A 19,544-nucleotide genomic window follows, 5' to 3' on the forward strand; every position below is an offset into this window, starting at 1 on the left:
AAGTAGCACGTTCTCATCAGACACTCAGTTTGAGGCACTCTTTGGGTACATACCTATGCCTTACATTTTGCTTGAGCTTTAGGAGAAGAAGGAGAGTACCAAGGACAACCCTGTGCTACTGAGCTTCAGACAGCTACCAGAGAGCTGGACCCTGGTACCACTGATGAGCTCTTGCATCCCCCATGGAAAAAGCATTGCCAAGAGCTGTATCTGTGTGGGTGTCTGTGCTTTACCACAGAGGAATTAGGAGACAGGCAAGGGCTGAGTTACACTGGGAGTAGAAGAGCTGCCCAAGAGCCCTGCCCAGGTTGTCATGCATTGTGCATCACAGCCTGGGGAAAAGCTGCCCTCCTTCTCTCAGATACAGAGGGAGACCGAGAGCCTTGATCTTGGGAGATAGAAATGAGGGAGTTTGACTTCTCAAGGGAGATTTCTTAAAGATAAAATCTTTACAGGGCAGATCAGGACTGCTGCCCTTTGCAGAAGTAAGGAGCTAGCTTGTGAGCCACACAATATAATAATGAGGCAACATCCCATCTTTGGCCCACACTTTTCCCTGCCTCCAGAAGCATTCCAGTTCTTCTGTACACTCCTCCTTGACTAAGAATGTAAGATACAACACCTTCCTCTCCGGCTTCTGGGATAATCTCTGATTATACCACTGATACCACTGATGCTGATACCATTCTTGCCAGGTTGCCCAGGGAAAACTCAACGGCTCATGCCCCGCCCTTGTTTTTCTCTGTCCCTCTGAATTACTGCTTGAGGTTCTGAGACAAGTTCTCTCCCTTGCAGTCCAAACAGGGCTTTCTTACCAACAAGCTGCATCTGAAGCTGTTTGGCTTTCTTTTCTCATTTCATCGGGAGCTGGTTAGGGACAAATATGGGTGAGCTGACAGCTCTGACTAGCTCCTGGAAGGAGGAAAGCTGAACAAGCTGCAGGGAAGTGGTAATATTTTGTCTTTGCGCTACTGCAGTAGGCAGAGTAAATAAGAATACTGCCCTAGAGGAGCAAGTGAAACCTGGGATAGCTGGGGAGGCTTAGCTGTCACAACTGTTGCCTTGCCTCTCTCCTGGAAGCTGCCTCCCCAGCTGAATGTTTCATGAACCGCCTCAATTTAGAGCTTGGCATAGTCACAGGAATTAAAATTAATGTGTGCAGGCTTTTATACATTAAGCTGTAAGAACAGGATTGCAGGGACAGATACACATCCCAGTCAGGATGTGCCTGATATAAGCAGGGATACCAGTCTCTGACAGAGTGTGACATGGGTCCTGAGAAGAAGAAACCTGTCAGCCTTCCTAGTGCTGCCCATGGCAAATACATGCCAATAGCTTTAACACTCCCAAGCTATTTTTCCAAAGTGTAAGAGAAACAATTTTTTTTGACCAGTTGTCCTAACAGTGACCATCACCTGCTTAAAAAGCTACATTCAGGAGACCTTTCTCTAAGACTGAGTACACTCATACTAAATCCCGTATGTAAGCCCAAAGCAGAAAAGGAATAAAACTATAACTCTGCACCCATTTGCTGCCTTTGCTCACTTTTAAGAATACTCTTCCACCTCTCTAAATATATTTTTTCTCTCAAAATATGTGATTGTGGGAAATATTTTTAGATTATTTGATTCAAAACTTCTTCCCTCAGCAAGATTTGAACATTGTTTCTTCTTCTTTCTGGAAAGTTTTTAGAACCTGAGCTGCAAATATATCTAAATATAATAAATCTAACAGGCAGTTTTCACTCAGGCTTCTCTCTGGTTTCATGAAAGTGTCATGGCTTGTAATCATACGTACTGAGGGGCATGAACAATTACCCTCATCACTCTCCACTATACGAGATGATCTGGGATATATTTTAGGCTTTTACTGACCTAAAGATCTATAAAGCAGAATCAGGGACAGCATGTGTGAGCTGAAATAGGTGTATCTCTTAAAAAGCTACACTGGGTTTGACCTGCCATGTATGCATTGGGTGGTAATTGCTAAATTAATCTAGTTTGTTCCTTTCAAGTGTATCTAATGAATAACCTCAAAACTTTAAAAGGCATTGGGAGTGCAGCTTGTAGGATTTCATGACTGGGAAATAAACTAGGCAGTCTCAAACTACACTGAGCCAAAGAAAGAGGACAAAAGAACACGTAAGAACTCCAAAACCCCACAAAGTTAATAAAAGCTCCAGTCTCTCCTGAGCAAGTTATAAAGATAAAAGCAAACAAAACCCCCAAACAAAGCCTTTTCCGTGAATTGCATTTAGATCCAGTCAGTGTCATAAATGATTCAGGAGCAGATTCAAGACCCACTTCACTGTTTTCATTCCTCCTCCTCCTTCCTTGTTCCCTCCTCTCCTCGCTCCCCAGACACTCATGCTGTACCGTTTGGAAACCAGCTGTGAAATTGCTGCCTTCATCCATGTGTGACCTGCATCATCCCTCTAGAGCGTGGAGGGGAGGGAGTTTTTCTGCCTGATGGTTGAATGCATAAGGGTCAGGTGAGACCCATAAAGATAACTATATCATCTCATATTTGTGTGAGGCCAACTAGTTCCCTCATGCAAGGACTCAGAATTGCACTGTCAGTGCCTCTGGGTTGCACGGATCTACTCTGCTCTAGACCTAGTTGCATAATTTTACAGTGGTGGTAAATGCTGCTAGGCTGAGGGAGCTGGAGCAGAAAATTCCCTGGGGATCACTGATGGCCAGCACCTTGCCCTCACAGCTTGTATTCTCCTATGTCTTGTTCAGGTTGAAGCAGAGAAGAATGAATCCCCACCTCCCGAGTATAAAATCTCAGTTTAGTGTCATGTTCATGTCTTAACCACCTAAAACACACCACCTATTTTATACTTTTGTATTCTTCTGTTGCTGTGATTGCAAGGACAGGGTTATTTCTTGCTTGAGAGTCACTTTTCTAATGAGAAAGTGGAGTAGCTCTTCTGTTACCTACTGCTGCTCTCCCCCCCCAACATGCGCTTTGCTAATATAAGCCAAGTCTTGCACTGACAGGGAGCTGATGCAGCCCAACACCATATATATGAAACTGAAAAATAAATGGAAATTGTAGGTTTGCTTTATCAGCCTGCAGGCAGCTGGATCATTTTTCTCTCAGCTAGCAGAAGAACCCCACCTCTCTTCTGCAATAGATCTGGAGGCTAAGAATAGACACGGCAAGTTCCTTTGACAGGCTTTAGTGCCGTCTCCTGAAAAAAAATGGGCAATCAACAGTCCGTCAAGTTAAGAATCTGAGGAGAGAAAGACAGCCCAGGAAGCACAGGACCAGCATATCGACAAAATGCCTTGTTCACCATTTGTTTAGGTGCTACCTGTTGCTTGAAGGATTTTGGTTTTCTCTCCTGTGCTTGATTATATCAGTGTGTGATGCTTCCTTTATTACTTCCTTCCTTCCTCCTCCTTAGAAAAGAAAAAAAAATTGAGTTTATGGACATGCTTATCAGGGAGACAGGGTTGAATTAGCTTACAGAAATACAAATTTCATGGTGCCCTAGAGACAGACATGGTGAAAACAGGAGCACTTCAATAATAGCGTCTAGCTTTTGTGCAGTGTTGTATGTGTTTGAAGTGTGTGACTTTGACCTCAGCAACCAGCACAAGCCTCCACAAACAGAGCTTGGAGACATATTGTCACCTCCATCTAGGCTCCTGACATGGATTTTATGGCTAGTTTAAATAAGACTAGTTATGGTTTATTCAATTGTGGAACACCTAGGTCTAATAGGTGATGCTAATTTTCACAGGAATGATTATGATCCTATGTAGCACTTTGTCAGGTATGCTGTTTGAAGACCAGTGTGTAAAGACTAATTTGTGGCTCTTTTTAAATACCAGTGGCTACTTTGTCTTCTTTTTCACCTGCAAAGTGTCCACCACATTTTTGAACAATAATAAATGAAATTACTGCTTGACTTAACAAGAGCAGTGTGAGAATGGTCAGTAGGCTGCTTTTCCATAGGAACGTTGCCTAGGAAACATCATCCTGGCGTAGCTATATGTTTAGTAAGGACGTATTAACTTTGTCTCTCAGGAAGCACAGCAAGAAAATGCTTTTAAAATGAAGTGTATGAGGAGAGACAAAGCTCTCACCCTCCAGGCTGTCCTTGCTATCCTGGCAGTTAAACAACTAGAGCTGTTAAAGAACCTTAGGATGTTCCTTGCCCTCACTACTGCGCTAATTGCTAAATGAAGGTTATCCAAACTTCTCTTTGCCTTTGGTACAGCTCCAGAGGTACCTGACACACATGGAGTAAGGATATGATGGGCCTACTTGGGCCATGGTGGGGGCACAGTGGCTAGGGATCCGAGGGTCATGCTGACCTTGCTCCAAAATGCCTGCAGAGGCATAACCTTAATTCTCAAAACACTTGTCTGAGGCAGAGCCACGTTATTAGTGAATAAACGTGACAGAATCAGATACTAATGAAGATCCTGTCAAATGAGAGGAGAGGAGAGGAGAGGAGAGGAGAGGAGAGGAGAGGAGAGGAGAGGAGAGGAGAGGAGAGGAGAGGAGAGGAGAGGAGAGGAGAGGAGAGGAGAGGAGAGGAGAGGAGAGGAGAGGAGAGGAGCTTTAGGGGAAACAGGACAGCACTGGGGAGATAGGAAAGCAAACCCCACTCTTCGAAAACAAAAAGAGCAGTAATTAAAGGCATATAGCAAACAAAGCACAGCAGTTTGAAAGCATGTTGAATTTGAGGTGATTTGAGGTGTTGTCAATAGGGAGGAAATAAGTCATCTTTTATTCTTTCACACAAGCTGTCAGAAAGGTACCTGGTGAATCAGCAAGCAATATTCAGTATGAGAAAACCTGCAAAATAAAAGGCTTGTACACAAAAAAAAAAAACAGTGAAAACTGGAACTAGTGAATGAAAGACTTCAATACTCACTGAAACTAAACAGATATCAAAGCTAGCTAAAAACTAGTGGTATGCATAGTGACAAGTATGATATTGGTTACCTGGAAAGAGAGGGTCAAGGACAGGTGAATCCCATAATTTCAGGATAAATGCCCATTTCCATACACTGCAATCACTGTAATATTTCTGCATTTCCAATGAGTGCAAACACAATAATGTCTTGCATTTAATGATGTTTCTTGTCAAACAAACTGGCACACCCAGTTTAATCCATCATTACTGCCAAAGTGCCATCTTCATAGTTACTCCATTTGTTCAAAATATCATTCATATATTCATTTTCCCAACACATCGAGGATATATGGATTGGCTGCTAAAGGCTCGTCTTCAAGACACCAACTTTGCCAAAGAAAAGTTACATATTGTATGACACGCAGACACATGTCTAGTAACAGCTCTAGAGCAGGTATGAGGAACTCTTCCCCTGTTGCAGAGCAGAAAAACCTTTACAGACTAACACATATTTTAGTGATGTGAGAACGGATGCACTGGGTAAGACCAAAAGACAGTTCAGCTTTTTATGAATACGCCTAAGAAAATGTTGTAAGAAATGAGAAATAAACTGTGAGGATCCTACTCAATGTATTTTCTCAGCTTCCAGCAACCTCCGGCTTACGGACAATAGTAATAAATAGCAAATGTTCAGAAGACAGTAATAAGAGGTAGACTGGGCAGGGGAACACGCACAAACCAAAAGTAACATGGCCCAGGTCATTTGTCATGAAGATACAGGCTGCACCCAGCCTTTCACACTTGTCATAGGCAGTAAAATTGTATTTGAATAAAACAGCTTACTAAGGAAATGTTAGCAGCTGAAGGGCAAATCCTTTTATTAGTGTCTCCTCTGGCTGGCTACTATGGACCTAACAGAAGGACAGGAGTTCTGGATTACTAGTAGCAAAGTCTCCTGAGGAGGGGTTGAGCTTTGTTGAATTTGGTGAGTAAGAACACATGTAATGAGCAATGAGTTTCTGTCATCCCATGGATGCACGTGTGAAGAAAAGGGGGATGAAGAGAAAGTGAGAAGAGTGAAGTCAGCAGTTGGCATTAATCAGCCTGACTCTGCTGGCTTTGACAACACTCTGGTGGAGCTCTCCTGAACTAACCTGACTGTGTTACCCATGTAAGTAAGAATTGAGGTTAGTGACTAAAGTTGTATAAAGACCTTGTATAAAATAAGCTTATATGGATAATGGTGCAGGCTGCTATTTTCTGGCAAAGAAGGAAACCCATGCATCTGTCAATTGGTTCAGGGGGTTAACATCAACTATATATGAGGTCTGACCTTAGGATGTGGTGGGATGCTGGTTTCAATGGAGCTCTGCCAAGACTAGTAAATGGCAAACAAGCTGAAAGGGTCATAAATTGATGTTGGAGGTTTTGATCAGATTAGAGTGAATGATCCAAGCTGCATTTCTGCAGTAAAAATCCTGACTGGCTTGCTTCTGAAATTCCCAGTACTTTGTGACCTGAGGGTGTTGAGACATAACAACTAAAAGTCATGGGGCAGTCATCTGAATTTATCTAAATATGAAAAAAAGCCTCAATCCAGGGTGAAAATCATTCACAGGAAGTGTGTTGAATTCAATTGTTTTATTCCACATTAAATATACAAAACTGTAATTTACTTATCAGAAAGGAGCATCAAACTGTTACTCCTTGACATCCCATAACTCCAGGATACTCAACCATTTCTGCATTAACAAGAAACCAATGAAGTAATATTCCAAAGCAAGACTTTTTGGATGATTTCCCTGAAGTTCGAAATACAAACATAGTGTTATTCAAGTTATCGTAAGCATTGATGTTACCTTAATTTTAAACGGACACATTAATATTGCAAAACATTTTGACTTGTTCGATAGCAATGTTTTTATAAAAAACTATCTAATTAGCTTGCATGTTTTTAATTTTCTGCCTTAATAGTGATAAATGACATTTCATTCAGGCCAAAATTAACATCATCACAGAATTATGGTGAAGAAACAGCTATTTTTTGACTTTGAACTTAACTAATTTCTTCCCAATGAAGATACAACATATTTCTGTCTGAGATACTGGGTCATATCCTCAAGTCAAGCCATGTGCATTAAGTTTAAAGGAGGGAAATGCTATCAACTTTAACGTTCCCATACTCAATTTGACAGGGGCAAATGACTAATTTTTTTCAGAAAAAGGTTGGGTTTGGAGTAAATCTTTCTTCCTGAGTGATGATAAATGAAAGGTTGATACGATGATCTTACTTGATAGTGTGTGGGGAAATGATGATGCATTTGTCTGATGGATTCCCATTTTAGCCGTAACTGGCAATACAGAATCCTGGGAATACTACTGCAATTTTTTTTTTCTTTTTTTTTTTTAATTTTTCCCAGTAAACAATTCTACATTGTGAGAATGCTATATCAAAATTAAACATGCAAGTGTGCAAATGCATGTGTGTTTATATGTGTGTGTGAACAAGAAAGTTTGGATTAAAAAAGGTAGATTTCTAACAGACCATACATTCTGTACTGGTTAAAATTTAATTCTAGGCCCTTTGTCTGCAAGATGGCAAAAAAGTGTAAGTATTCAACAGCCTCCCTTGAGAAGCACCTTGAAGCCAGAGTTTTCTGTGCCCCAGGGTGGAGACTACATTCTGCTGTGTTTTGTGTCAGACCAAAAAGCCAATGAATGCAGAAGTCTTCAGAGTTGCCCTAGGCTATTCATATTGATGTAAAATTTTAAATATTTTAACGTGTTCTTTGGGTGTGGGTCATGGAAGATGGGGGAACTGAGTATTTTTGTAAGTTAAAGGGGTTTTGGCAAAAGTAAGATTTGCAGAAGGATAAAGCCATTGAAGATTTTCAGACAATCAAATCACTTTATGTTTTGATGAAAACTGCAGTGAAATCATTAATGTTGGCAATTAAATTGTCACTTTTAGATTTCAAGATTAATAGTTGATGGAGATGAATGGGGAAAGTCACACCTCTTGGGTCTTTTTGCTCCAGGCTTTTCAAGATTCTTTCAAAACCACAAAAGTGAGCACCTACTTCAATAAGCAGCAGCAGTAATACAGGTTCATCGACTTTGCATCTGTAGTCAAATGCTCTAATATTTAAAAGGGTCTGAGATCAGAATGAGGTTTTGCATATTTGGTGGCAATTGCAGCACTCTAAGAATGCTTCTCTAGTTTGGCTCCTCTGTTACCTCCTCAGTGGGTGGTGTATACTCCACCTTTTTTATCCATCGGTTCATTTAGAGCATCCCTTCCTCTAAGTCAACAACTTGTTTTCAGGAAATTAGTATAAACACATAATTTTTTATATGGTTGGCCCTATGTTAAATGTGGGTATTGTCCCAAGTCTAAAACTTGCTCAAGTGTCAAGTAAATAAATCAAGTAAATAGATATTTAATTTACTTAAATGCACACAAGTATCTTTATTTTCTCAGAAAGCAGGGTAAATTACTGACCAGCTCTTCAGGTAGCATCAGTACATGTATGTACTGTTTTGTTCCAGCTGTGGGTTAGGGCTGTATCTATTCCCTCCTGAAGGCTTTAACACTAGATGATAAACTCACCACTGCCAGACAAGGATAGTCCTGCCTTGAAGACAGTGCAGTGCATTCCAGCTTTGCAACCTTTGATAACACCTTTCTGAGCCTGGGGTAGTTTTTGGAGTTCTGTTTGGGATTCTCCCTTGATGTACCTGATGCTTAGTGCTTGTGTCTTGTTATTTGAGTTTACAGCTAACATTCTGCATCTCTCCTCTCCCTTTTTCTAGAAAACCTACACAGCATATCAGCTACTTGGGAAAAAACTCACCACTGTGTTGACTCATACCAACAACAAACTTGCAAATGGGGAGCCAGTATATTTGGTGGGATTAAGCGGACCCTCAGCAAGTTTGATGACCACACCAAGCTGTGTGGTGTGGTCGACATGCTAGAGGGAAGGAATGTCATCCAGAGGGAGCTTGACATTTTTGAAAGGTGTGCCAGTGCCAACCTCATGAAGTTCAACACCACCAAGTGCAAGGTCCTTTGCCTGGGTCAGAGCAATCCCAAGCAAAACTACAGGCTGGGCAAAGACTGCACTGAGACCAGCTCTGAGGAGAAGGACTTGGGGATGCTGGTTGATGAGAAGCTCAACATGACTCATCAATGTGTGCTTGCAGCCCAGAAAGGCAACAGTGGAAGTGAAGACAAAAAAAGATACTTCCATTTGCAAATTGACTCCACTGATGCAGAGTACTTCTAAATAAAAATGCCATTTTAAAGTTACTTCTTAGGCACTAGCAGAATTAAAGCAAAAAATCTTTGTCCAGCTCCCTGCAAAATCCTTTTACAAGCTAAGAGAGCAGCACTGGGGCAGTGTAAAGATCCATTACTTGATCTTTTTTCACCTCTCCAGTCACTGTGAAGAGAAGATGAAAATATCCTGTGTCTTGCCTTCTAGACTACAGAAATGAAATTTCATCACTTTCAGATATGTATTCCCAAAGGAGGAATGAAGTAATGTGATATTCAGAGCAGCAACTCTTAACATTTAAGCCTCATTAAATTCACAGCTGCTGCACTACATATCTGGTCTTACACCAAGCAAGAAAGCTAGGTACCACAGAGCACATTTCACAGCAGATGGAATGCTGTGGGGAAAACTGCCTTTCCTGCTTAGCAGAAAACACTGAGGAACAGAGTTTTCTATGTATTGTCCTTCAGAGCTGGGTTTAGAGTCACCTCAGATCAACCAGAATGTGTCTGTTACTAGCTGGGAGGATGAATATTTGTATCCTCTTGCTTGTAGTTTTATAGTTTTATTTTTTAAAGACTGAGGTTGTGGCAGTCCTTTCTAGCAATGGATGGAGACCACCCTGAGCATTCGATCATAGAATCAGCTAGGTTGGAAAAGACTTTTGAGATCGTCAAGTCCAACCAATTACCCCAGGACTGCCAAGGCCATCGCTAAACCATGTCACTGAGGACCTCACCTACACGGTTGTTGAACACTTCCAGAGACGGTGATTCCACCACTGTCCTGCACAGCCTGTTCCAATACCTGACAACCCTCTTTGTGAAGAAATTTTTCCTAATATCCAATCTAAACCTCCCCTGGTGCAGCTTGAGGGCATTTCTCTTGTCCTAGTGCTTGTTACAGGGAGAAGACCCTGACCCCCCACTTCACTACAACCTCCTTTCAGGTAGTTGTAAAGAGTGATAAGGTCCTGCCTGAACGTTCTCTTCTTCAGACTAAACAACCCCATTTCCCTCAGCCATTCCTCATAAGACTTGTGTTTGAGACCCTTCACCAGCTTTGTTGTCCTTTTCTGCACCCACTCCAGCACCTCAATATCTCTCTTGTTGTGAGGGGCCAAGGACTGAACACGGGATTCAAGGTGTGGCCTCACCAGTGCAAAGTACAGGCGGATGCTATTCAGTGTTCCACCATACTGCTGGTTAAATATCCCTCCTGGTAGGAGAAAGGGAGGTAGGGGAGAGAAAAGAACTATGTTGTTGCTAATTTAAGGCGTACTTGTCATTAATGTCTACTCAGAGCAGCGAGGGATTTTACTTTCACAGGGAGATTTTGGCAGTCATGCCCTTTTTGTGTCTATGGGTGGATGTCAGGTTAGGCTGGGGACTATCCCAGTGTTTTTAGGACTTTAAGTAGATGTATGTTTGCATTCATGCTGTAAAAATTGAGGATTAAGTAGGAATTTCTGGAGTGCCAAAATGTTAAATATAGGAAGTTAAAAGTCTCTAAAATGCTATTTTAGTAGTCTGATGTTCTTTCTAAATACATTGACTATGGTCTGTCTTTTATTACCTACTAACTGTTGCTCCAGGTGAATTAGAATAACAATAGAGTCACATATTAATTTGTTTCAAGATAGGTTTAGATGTCATATGAATGGTTACATTATTCCTATTAACTGGAAAGAAATATAGAAATGAGAAACCTTTATCCTCACACATGAGATGTTATTAATTAGGTCAGATATAATCTACTGCCTAATGAGATCCTCTGGAGTTTGGAAATAGCTTCTATTTTATACAGAGCTTTAGCCACTTACTTCAGTGTATTAAATACAGGAGATTAGTGTGATGATATAGGCCTAGGGGTGTACCTGTAACCCAACCAATTCCAGCAGACAGTTTAGAGTGCACCCATGGTGCCATTATCACTGCCCCATAAAAACAGAACCCAAGTGTTGCAGAGTGTCATAAAAAGACCTGGTTTTAAGAATGAGAGCTTTAATGAGGCTGTGATACAATCTGAATCAATGCTATTTATTAAATTGGGAATTTTGTAATGGAAAATTAAATGCCAGAATTTTGCAATATACCTCCTTTTCTTTCTTGGGTTTTTATCTAACATTTTCAGTATGCTTGTGGACTACATTAAACAATAATTCATTATGGACCTGATCCAAATACCATTTAAGTCAATGGAGGCAATCCCATGTAATTCAGAGGCTATCATTCACTGAAAAGCACTTTGGATCATCCCCAGCAGCTATAAAGTCCTTGCTGGAAAAGCTCATCCCCAGACTGTGCAGCAGTTCTGTACCAGTGTGACCAGCAAATGAATACTAGAAATTTAAGTTTCTTTTCTCTGCTTTGATTTAAGACTATCATGTGAATTTTCCCATCTGCACTTCATTAGGTATGTTAAGATGAGCAGCTGTGTCCCCCAGGGTTGACTCTGGGGTATCATAATAACCACATCCAACGGTTTGCTAAGTGGCAAAAGGAGTCAATCCTCTTTTACTCCTTTCAGCCTGCACCTGGAAGGCTGGCACAGCTATAGAAATTATTTTTTTCCCATTAAATAAACCACATACATTCACAGAAACCATTATAATGGTACTACTGCAGATATTAACAGGATGCAAGATGATCTAGAGCTCCTTAATGCCCTACACAGGAATTTAAGGCAAACAACCAAAAAAGAAATGTGAATGCTACCAATGTCTCACTTAAGTGTACATTTAAATTCTTCACAATAAGAACTAAATTTACAGAGAGGCTTCCCTATGATTTCTACTTCAGCACGCAGAGCTTTTTCACTCTGATTTGTATAGAGAGGATGGATTGTAAATGCACAAATCCAGCTGTGCTCCATTTTTATAAGGCATGTAAGAGTTTGTGTCTACATAAATTATTAACACAAACGTGTGAAAACCCCACACTGCCAAATCAACTGCACATACAAATAGAAATTATGCCTTGAATCCATGTGTCCTTTGAAAAGTCACCTTTTTAAAATGGATCCTTTTCAACTTGCATTAATTTGAAGAGGATCTACATAGCAGCTATAATCTGTAGAGTTTAATGAAAAAAAACCTTGCAGCCTGCCTATTTTATCCCCAGCTTTCTAGCAGTTAAGGAGCATGTTTTTTCTTGAGAGCATCCTTTCTTTGTTTTATAACTTATCTACTGTAATCTTTCAAATTCACTTAATGAAGTAGCACCATTTCCCAAAGGCTGAGATAGTATACTTAGGGCCAGATCAGCCTGTCATTTCCACACAGCAATCTCCAAAGAGATTGGTGAGGGAGTGATGGGCAGCAGGGAGAGGAGCAGGGAAACCCTACAAGTCCAGAAGAGCACACATATTTCCATTTCAGTGATGCAGAATGATTCTTGGAAGCAACAAAAAAGCTGTGTTTAGAAAAAATGGAAATCCTCCAATCACCATCTTGTATAGAATAGTTTAGAAGCAAACCAGTTCTCTTTACCCTCCTGAAGAAAACATTCTATTTCATTTATTCTGTTCTATTTTATTATAGGAAATCAGCAGTTAGCTACTGTAGTGAAAATTCCTTTGCATATCCTATTAATCAACCAAACATTGGAAATCAACTTGATTTATTTTTCAGGCTGTTTTTGAGAAGAAAGCCTCAACAAATCCTGCAACCATTCTCATTATTGATCTATATTCTGCTTTTTAAAACCTCTTTAAAAATAAGCTAATTGAGGAAACCATTCTTGTTTTAAAGAAACCATTAATACTGAAATATGTTAAAACATAAAAAAAATGTAGCTTACTTTTATTTGTCTTTTTATGTCTACATTTTTTCCAGGCACTACGGCTATGCCAGAGATTTAATAGCAAAAAAGGAAAAATGTTATTGTAAAAGATGTGATCTGGAACACTACTAACTCACTTACCATTGCCCATGCCGTAGTAATGTAGACGTAAAATAATGGAGCAAAGTAGGAGTGTTATAGGATAGCTTGATAATTTTTCTCACAGCCTTATTTTTTACTGCCTGACAATTACTTTGTAAGCAAAAAGCTTAAATAACCGTGTTAATTGCATTGATTAGTGCTTGCTGCAGCATTTCTCACTAATAATCCAATCTGTCCTAGGCTGTCTGACCAGCACTTTACAGACAGCTCTGCTCATAAGGTGTTTCATACCACTGAATGCTACTTGTCAGAACAGAACTCTGTTGCTCTTCTACCAATAAGTTTCCTTATTTTCTTTCCTTAAAATTGGACTTTTCTATATTTTTCATATAGACAACAACCAAATACCCTTTTAGTTGTTTCCTTGTCTACCTAACTTTTGCATTCACCATAGTTCAGCAGTACTTAAGATGGCAGAAAAGAATAAGCAGCAACTAATCATCAGTAATGTTGGAGGCCAAAGCACAAATTTAGCAGGTAAACAGAAGTCTTGGAGGACTGCACTGGGGAGACAGTTCAAGTATTGAGTGTCTTGTGGCTAATCTACAAATATATTTTTTTTTCACAGGCCTCTAATATTGCCAGTGTGTCACATTTTCTGTGCAGAAAATATGGACCATATTTTCCTGTGCAGAAAATATGGACCTCCTATGAATGACTTACATGACTGAAATGTATGTGCTTACTCAGTCTCCTAGAGGGCAGTCATCACTGGATCCTGCCCAAGCAATAAATCCAGTTTTCTGAAACTCTCAGATCCAACTGCAGATGTTCAATGAAGTCCAGGACAACCAGCCAGAGTCATTGTAGGCTGACACTGCCTGGGCTGCTGTATGTCCATAAACTCAAGGAAAATACAAGAAATTACACATGTAAACAAAAAAGGAATGAATAAAAACTTATCAGGCAATAATTAATGAAAGCATTGGCCATGATGTCTCAAAAAGAGGACCTGGTCACAACAGCAGTACTGCCAAAATCTGAAGCATTCAGAAAGTGCAAATTAGACTTCAACGATTCTGAGTTCAGGTTTAAAACCTAAAAACTAGCAGTAGCATTTAGATTTACCTTTTTTCCTGCTGGGAGTCTCAGAGGTTGCATGCATGTTTCTTAATTATTGTCTCTCAAAGCCTGAATCTAGTGTAAGCCAGAAACCGTTTTCATTGACAAACAGCATCCCCTTACCATCCATCACTCAGTTCCAAGAACCAGAAATTATGAAATACATTAATCAACTCCAGATTTAGGGTGCTGGAAATGCATCAGCACACAAGTGAGGACCCACAATGCTGGCACCAGTTGTGAAAGGGAAAATGGGGAAATAGTCCCTAGGCTGGCTGGGAGGGAGTCAGGAGGCAGCTGGCTTTTGGACCTCTGTTTTATAAGGTCAGGCAGGGCTCTCATTTACCACGTTTTAAGGTGCTTTATCTAAAGGTGCTTTATCTATTTTACCTGTGCCCCTGTCTCCTTTCCTCTGTGTTAGAGTCTGGGTACATCCCACGTAACATTGTATTACTCTACAGCAATTCAGTAGATCTGAATGTATTTACACAGTAGTGAAAGTCTCACAAAGTGCTCCTATATTACCGAAAATTACATTTTCTGTAATCTAGCATGAAAGGAGAGATTTACCCCAAATTATCCTCAATTTTGATAAAACACTTTACAACTTTTAGAAAGGTGCAGAATAATATAGAATTCACAGCCAGTTTAAAATCAGAGCCCATCAATAAATACCTGTTAGGATTTCCCAGAACAGCTAAGAAAGTGATGGTTCCTCCTAGATATTTGGAGACAAGGGAACTCTCAAGAGACAGAGATTGGCAAATCACTGAAGACAGAATAGATATGGGTAGGTTAAATTTGAACTACTCACAACTTTGAAATAATAATGATATGGGTGTTGTCTGGGGTTCATCCTAGTGTGGGGATCCAGGAGCCAAGCTGACTTGTTTCTGAAGGATGCAGTTTAACACTTTTTTTTTTTCAGCTAAGCGTCACTGACTAATAAATATATATTGGCACAATTCTTGCAGATTATTGTTCCATGTGGCTGTACTTCTTAGCTGGGAATTTGTAAGCAGGTCATGACTGAAAGAAATATGGATGCACTCAGCTATTCAAATATTCAAAATGTATCATGCTATATTTAGTGGAATCAAAGTCTGACAAGATTATGTGTATACTAGGAACCGATAATGAAACATTTCATTGCATCGGCATTGGCAGTGTCAGCAACAGAGAAATTACAAACCTTAAATATTTATATAGTAAAATGAAATGCAGCTATTAATGCTTCCAAAAGCATGCACTGCAGTGCTATAGATAGACATGAAGAATAGAATTTTGGAATATCTCTCACAGGCCAATTTATCGTTTTTCAGAATAGCCCCATGTCTGTAGAAACACAGTTTTAAGGACATTAAGAAAAGAGTTGCAAAAAACCAACAAGGTCTGAACACAAAAAATGGATCTTCCAGGGGGCTTAAATACACAATGGAAAAAATGACTGTCATAAGCAATCCATTTGTCTCGATTGCTGATTTATTTATGTTGGTTTAAACACAGTAAGTACACATATTTATTTAAAATGCTATGGAAGTCAACAGAATAGTCCTTCAGAAGATCATATAGTTATTTTCTTTGCATTAGTTTAATTCTTACAAAAACTACCATTTCAATATTTATTAATTTTGATGTAAGAAGACTGAGTGATAAACAGAACAGCCCTTAAACATAGAGTAAATGGCGCTTAGTCCCACTTAGCTTTTTATTTGTCATTGCTGGAAGAAATCCTGAAGTCCTGTGCAGAGCATGAAAAAAAGAACCCTGGGAGGATTTGGGATATGGGCCCATTATGCCATTTCCTTCAGCAGCCTAGTGGAGCAATGCTTCCTGGTGCAGCCCCAACTTCATCAACAGCTATAAACTCAAGAACTAAAGGAGGGCTGGGATTTCACTTTGTATATTCCTAAAATGCGATTAAACTATGTCAATTTCTGCCCAGTGATGAAAAATACCTACTATACACCAAAGTTAATAATTTAAGCCCTGGAAAGCTACGCATATCAATTTGGGTTGTTTTCAGGTGTCTTGTCTGAGCTACTGGCATAAAATTACAGTATTTTTGATATATAAAAAGGGATAAGGAGATAGCATAGAGCATTAAGTTTCAGCTTCCATTCCTTGGATTTATTTTTTAGTTGTTGTTGCTTAGTGTTAGCTCACTTGAACCACCTGGAAGGATAACTGGGAAAAGGTTCCCTCTTTTCTAAATGAGGCTGTCAGTGATGGTCAGGGCAGGGTAAATCAGACTAACTGCCAACTGGGGCTGCCCTCCTCTTCACATATCCTGTACCAGCTGGTACCAGGAAAACATCCAGCTGAAAACTGACCAAACAAAATGAAGCAGTGTTCAGTTTGAGGCCAGAAGAGATCCCTGAACATTTCACCATCCAACTGGGTGAACTTCAATGTCAGCTCAGACAAGGAAGTATCTGAGTTCCACTGCAGTACACTCAGGTTCCATCAACCTAGATTTCTGGGGAAGCACAAACTTGGTGCTCATACAGCTATGATGGAGCTTTTAGTGATTGTTCCCTCCCTGGCTCAGCTTCAGCAAAAGCATCTATGTGGTACCAGGATGAACATTAGGATCTAACCCTTCTGTATGAACAATGTATGCAAAATACTCCCCACCTCCACCATTACCGCATCTCTTTAGTCTGTAAAAGCATTGACAAAAGAAGAGGATATGCTGCGCAAGATTTTTTCTCACTTATTTTCCATTTCATACATTTGAAAAAATTTATCTTTTCCCATTGCATTTCATCCTGACTATGGAAGAAAGAATCTAGCATGCTGCAAACAGGCAATGCACCCATACTTATATTACATGGTCCTGAGACTGTCCAGGCTCTGAGTCTCCGTGCTGGTAGAAAGGAGGGAAACAGTTTGATCTGTTGATTTTAAGACAAGTATGTTCTATGCTTAAAACAGTCCTGGTTTCTGAGCTATGATCCATTAGAAAATGGATTGATATCATGCTGTATGTCTCATATGCTATCAGACAGCTGCTGGGACCTGCATGCATGTGCAGTGATCCTCATGTCTTCAAAGTTTTAGCCAGACCTAGAAGTTTATTTGGAAATGAAGGGACTTGTCTTAAACTTCACAACCTTTGAGTAGAATTTAGTCTGCTATTAAGTTGCTGCCCTTTATTCAACTATCCGCTTCAAAACTTGAATAGATTATGGACTTTTTTTCTTGTATGGGTATGGAAATGCTGATGCTAAACATAGTCCCTGTGGCATTACATGCAAACATCAGTTCAGGTTAATAAAACTGTGTAGTGCCTAAACTGCTTATTTTGCTTCTTACCTTAAAAATAATGTGGCAGCTTGGTTTGGTTTATCTTAGTGGATGATAGCCATTTAAAATTCTGAGTGTGGATGCTCCTTAGAAGATGAAACAGCTGTTCTGTGTTTCTTCCTCAAAGTTGCCACGCAGCAAGGGAAATATCATAGTACTAAAAAATTTGAAACAGGACTTGAAATATAGCTCTAGAAAATCTGGCTGATTCCAAATTTTAGGCTTAACTATCCCTTAGGTTTCACATTTGAACCTGAACCCAATTTATAGATAATTTTGCAGCCTGGATCATCTCCACTGTCTGTTTCTACAATCCATTTGATTCACTTGATTAAACTAAACATTAAGCAGAGAAATCCAAGGGATACAGATGACTTTATGCCAAGAAAATACCACAGTACTGTCCTGGGTTCAGCAGTAGCAGTCACTTTTTCTCCTTCTTAGTAGCTGGTGCAGCACTGTGTTTTGACTTTTCGGCCTGGGAACAGCGCTGATAACACTGATGTTTACTCTGACCAAGGACTTTCTGAGTCTCATGCTCTGCCAGGGAGGAGGGGAAGCTGGGAGGAAGCAGAGACAGGACACCTGACCCAAGCTAGCCAAAGAGGTATTCCATACCACAGCACGTCATCCCAGGATGTAACTGAGAGTTACCTGGAAGGGCTAGATCACTGCTGGGTGGGGGTGAGGTGTCAGTTGGCAGGTGGTGAGGTGTTGTATTCTCTTCCCTTGTTATTTCCCTTCTCATTATTATTATTGGTGGTAGCAGCAGTGATTTGTGTTATACCTTAGTTACTGGACTGTTCTTATCTCAACCCATGGGAGCTACATTCTTTCAGTTCTCCTTCCCATCCCTCCGGGAGCGGGGGGAAGAAGTGTGGGGGGGAGTAGACTGCGTGGCTGACTTGCTGACAGGGTTTAAACTACAACAAGTACACAAACCGAAAAGTTACAGTAATTGTTACCAGTGCACAAAGGTCATAAGTCTTGTCCTCTAACTTCAGTAAAAGGGAAGTTCAGATAAAAAGGAGCAATATATTTGCATTATGCATATTCTTCATGTCTAAATGACTCTTTATGGGAAATACTGTGGTAGAACTGGTCATGAGTACTTTAGTGCCTTTTGTGAATTTGTGGTCAAATGTCTGTTTCATTTTAAGGAAAATCTTGGCTGAATGTGCCTCAGCAGGTTTGCCTGATCCTGGACTGGGGTTTACTTTTGGCCATTAAAGTGAAACACTATATTACCATTTACAAGTAAATCTGCAGCCATTTCCAGAGCTCAGAGAAAGAGCTCGCTGCACTCTCAAAGGTCTGAGTGTTTCAAATACAAAGAAGAGTGCCAGCAACAGCGTTTTAACCCTACTGCCTAATGGCCAGGGGCAACAGGAAGTGGAAGTGTATTTCACATCCCATGTTTCATATTACAGCTAAATCCAGCATGAATATTCATTCATATTTTAAGACCTGCCATTATTCTGTAGAGAATTTTGTAAAATAAAGTACTAGTTCATTGCAAGAAAAAAGCTGTGGCATTTCATATCAGATGTTGTCTTTCTCCAGAACTATTTTTTTTTTTTTTTTTTAGGGGGGAGGCACAAACAAGCCCTTGTTCAAAGTGGATCAGGGCATTTTCAAAGAAAAAAAAAAGAATAAGAATAACACCATAGGCAATATTTATTCTGACAGGATAGTTCAAAATAGTACTGCATATAGGTATATGCAAAAGCAAATGATGTTTGATTATTCTTTACTGTGATGATGAAAATGAATAGATTTGTCAATCAGAGGAAAAAAATAGTAATCCATATAAAGGGATAAGGAGAATTTTATAGGTCAATTTACTCTACAGTGTCACAACTTTGACATGCATAATGAATGTTGTTTTACTTTACTGCCCAATGCCATGGATAACCACACCAAAAAAAAAGACCAGGGAATAAAAAATTCGAGATTAATTTTCATTATCCTCCTGATATTTTATAATTGTATTCATTTTTTGACACACCTCTCACATTTGTCTTTACTGTTAAACAGACTAGCTCCTTCTCTCTAGTGTTACAAGGATTA

This window comes from Pezoporus occidentalis, unplaced genomic scaffold, assembly GCF_034315485.1.
Source record: "Pezoporus occidentalis ecotype Australia unplaced genomic scaffold, CSIRO_AGI_Poc_V1 ctg81, whole genome shotgun sequence".
NCBI lineage: Eukaryota > Metazoa > Chordata > Aves > Psittaciformes > Psittacidae > Pezoporus > Pezoporus occidentalis.